Genomic DNA, 4222 nt, shown 5'->3' with positions numbered 1-4222 from the left:
TCGAATTGAGTCAAATTTCGTTACAGCAACATCCTAGCTTCTGCGAAAACGCGCCAAATGTAATAGCGCAGAACCTGTTCTTTCCCCGACAATACTGCTCATCTTTTCTTCACGTTCGACAAGTTTTATGAATAGCGTGCGCGGTCTATTTATATCTTAAGTCTATGGTTCATCTGCTGCTCCCCGGAACACTTCAGTAGATATTTTATAAAAAAAGAACAACTACAAAGCATAAATAGGAACACAAATCAATATCATCATCAATCAATCAACTTTGGTCTGGAACAGGAACACTTCAAATGGGCTAAAATTTTTCTGTACGTTTTTAATTTTTTTTTTATACTCAGAAAGAAATTGTTGCAAAATTGTTGCAGAATCAATAGGATGTTTGGCTTTGAGAATCACTGGTGTAGAGTGATGTTATAACTTTGTTACTTCATCCAATACATTGAGAAATTTATCACCAGTTTTGTAAAATGTTATCCAAATGAGATCTATTCGAAAATTGTTTTAACCAAAATCAACACTTTTTGCGAAAGTGTGGTAATCTTCTCTCCTTCATTTGAGTTAAATCTTTTGACGGAAAAAGTGCAAGGAGAAAAAACTGGTTCACACATGTTTAGCTTCCTTGATTTCTCTTAGGGTTAATAGCATTGTTAACAGCTTAAAAAGAGCAAAGTTATATGCTTGGTATACGTCCGATGAATTCAGAAAGATGTGGCTTGACGTACTTAATTTTTGAATCTTTATTAACTCCGGTACTATCGCTCAATAATAACCGGAAATGAAAAAACTCATAACACTTTCCATATTATATAGATAGACGGCTTTTTCTTCAGCCTAAGATATCTACAGATATTTATAAGGAAACGGATATTTCCTGGATGTTATGCCGAGGTGAACTCAGAAAGAAAAGTCATCTGGTCTTCCGCCACAGTGCGTGAAATGAAAGAATCAGGGTTTTGTCTACAGTGGTGTACATGGTAGCATGCTTGCCAGGTTTGCAAGAAGGACTGGGTTCGAGACTTGGAGACTGTATGACATTTATTTCCGAGTATGGGGGGGGGGTCATTTGTCGAATATTTCAGGACTGAATCTCTAAGAAACAAAAAAAGTCGATACAAAAGGAAAAGTACTGCTTGTTCTTGAACCTACAACCGATATCCTAGTAGTATATTGTTAACTTAATGCTATTAATTTACAATTTTCACAATGCTCATATATTTTTGCTTGAGTGTGTATGGGGTGCTCGTCGATTATGTAATCTTTCTTCAAGTATTTTGCACGATTTCAATCTACACTATAAGAATGAAACTGTGGTACACAGACACACACACACGCTCTAATATATAAATCGATTAACTAATTCAAAATAGAAAGTTTTCTTTCATTCCAAAATAACCCCAGAAACTGTGTACAACATAATGCAGACAACTATTAGCAGCGAAATCCAATTGCTGTTCTAATGAAAATAGAAATAGAATGAAATTTGAATTTTTTGTTTTACATCTAATCAACCAAATTATGGAGAACTCATTAATAATTCCTTATTATATTCGTTAGATCGAATAGCAGGACTTGACAAGACTAGTTAAGTTCAGTTCTTGAAAGTAAAATTTTGAAGAAATTCCGAATCATGTTTAGATACTTACCCCCGTTCATTTCACATGAAAATAGATTTTATGCATGCGTTCAAATGTCATCAATACTAAAGCAAACACATAACGATACCAATAAGTTCGATATTTGATCTTATTTACACTGAGATGGGAATTATCGTGTTGTTTCCTGGCAGTGATTTTCCAATTAAAAATCAACGTGTCGGGAATTTAGTTTAATAGACCAAGATTTAATGAGTCCAATGGGGGGATTTCTCCCAGCTTTTGTCATGGACCCGGACGTTATCTTATCTCAGTTTTCAACGGAAACCTTTTCTGGAAGCGAATTCTCGCTGGAGAATTCGCTCAGAGGATGGAGATCAGAAACGACAGATAACGTACGCCCCGCAATAAATCACTTCATTTAACAGAATACGTGGGAAGGGGGTCATTTGTCGAATCTTTCAGGACTGAATCTCTGAGAAACAAATAAAAAAATCCATACACAATAAAAAGAGTACTGCTTGTTCTTGAACCTACAACCGATATCCTAGAAGTTGTTGTAGTAGGTAGTTAATTCGGGGCTATTGATTTACAATTTTCAGTGCTCTTCTTTTTTTTTTGTGCGCGCGTGTGTGTGTGTGCGGTGCTCGTCGATCACGTAATCTTTCTTGCGGTACTTTTCCCATTCCTTCGGGCAATGGCAGAAGGATTTCAAAAGATTCGCTAATTGATGGATCGCGTCGTGTGTTAACGGGCCAAGATACTCGTTAAACAACCTGTGTCTACAACGTAATAATAATTGTCAACAGCTACTTTAATTCCCGTTTGCTCTCGTCTTTCATGTGTTTTTTTTTCTTCTGGTTTTAACGAGAATAAAAGCACTCTTTAGCGTAATGGTGGAAGCCTTTGCATTTATTTTCATTTTAAATGCTCCACTGAATTGAAGAGTCTCCGAGAGCATAAATATTTACCCTGGTAAGACTTTCAAGAGTGTCTTAATCTGTTTCACTTTTATTTTTCATTAATTTTGTATTCTGGTTAATGATATGATAATTGCCATTTGCATTACTACACCACGCTACTTGCTACCATTACACATGTTTTATCAATCATGTTTAATAAATGATTTTCGTGGGGAATAAAATTGGGGTATTACACGTGTCATAATTTTGAGTTTTACTTTGAATACATTAACACATGCCCTGATATCTATGAATTACAAATTTAAAAAATATATATATATACTTGTCACGCTGTTTTTTTTCCACTGATCACATCATTGCCGTATTTAACACTTAATTGTTTCCCTTTAAGGGGGTCTCACGATCCTTGAAGTCGAATTTTCGAAAATGACTTCAAAAATTATCTCATTCAATTGCAAATAATATAATAAAAATTTCGTGTCGATTGGTTAACTTGTTCCTTCATAAGAAAAGAAAAAAATAACGTGTGTGGGGATTTATGAGCATCTTTTTCTCAGCCACCTCGTTGGGCGTTTGTCTGATGTGGCGTTGTATTTGTACAAGAAAAACCCTTTGAATGCGATTTTCTCACATTGCAGTTTTTGGGCTCATCCGTAAGTTAAGGGGAAAAAATATAAACTACTACTCAAAAAGTTCTAAAGTTTTGCAGAATTGTTTACTCGAAATGCGTTAATAAAATATACTTCGAACTTTGACATTTGTCCATTTGTTAGAATTTTATGCATTTTTAAGGTTAAAAAAAAATATATAAATTTCAAAAATTGAAATTCAATATTTTGTTGAAAATACTTCTCATTAGTCAATTGCTAAATCCGAGGTCTATTTTACTAACACATGTCGAATAAACATTGCTGCAAAATTTCAGAGTTCTTGCTTGCTGCAGTTATTTTTTAGTCTTATGGGTGAGATAGATAATCTACGGAAGATCAAATACCGCAGTCTTAGAAAATCGCGTTCAAAATGCTATTTTCTTGTAAAGGTTTACAATATAAGTTATTATTTCTTTCTTTGATCATGAAAGAACAAGTTTACCGATTGACACGAAAAATTTATTATTTTGTTTGCAATCGAATGAAATATTTTCGGAAATTATTTTTGAAAATTCGACTTTAAGGGACGTGAGACGATTGCTGTGATCGTTACATAATCTAAAACAGGGCTGTCCAACACGCGATCGGCCCAAAATAAATATGAATTTAGTCGAACAAGCAATTATACACCAGTACAATGCTTTTAATAGTTCGTGTAGAATTAAAATTTTTTGTTTATATTTTACAACCAAAGATATAAAAAATGAATGTGAGTGAAAAGCAAACAATAAATAAAATAATTTTGTTAGTTTTTCCGAGTTTGAATAGTAAATTTTGCTTCACAGCGTGTTATCAGATATCTTTCGCATTTCGATTGTTGCCCAAAATTCTTTTATTTCAACTCAGAAAAATAGGAAAACCCGGAACATAAAGCTTAAACTTCCCGCGTTGACCTTTATACAGTAAATAGCAATTTCATTACTTGAAAATATATTTTTCTTTGATCAAATTTTTTTCCTTGAAAGCGTGAAACTCGAAAATTGGTTTAGAAAAGGAAAAAAAACCCAAAAATCAGCATTTTTGCATAATAAATTTAATTTTTCAAACC

This window comes from Pholcus phalangioides, unplaced genomic scaffold (genome assembly GCF_987345545.1).
Source record: "Pholcus phalangioides strain wild (caught in Gottingen) unplaced genomic scaffold, Ppha-v1.0 ptg000022l_1, whole genome shotgun sequence".
In the NCBI taxonomy this organism is placed as follows: domain Eukaryota; kingdom Metazoa; phylum Arthropoda; class Arachnida; order Araneae; family Pholcidae; genus Pholcus; species Pholcus phalangioides.
Note: the sequence above shows the minus strand (reverse complement) of the source record.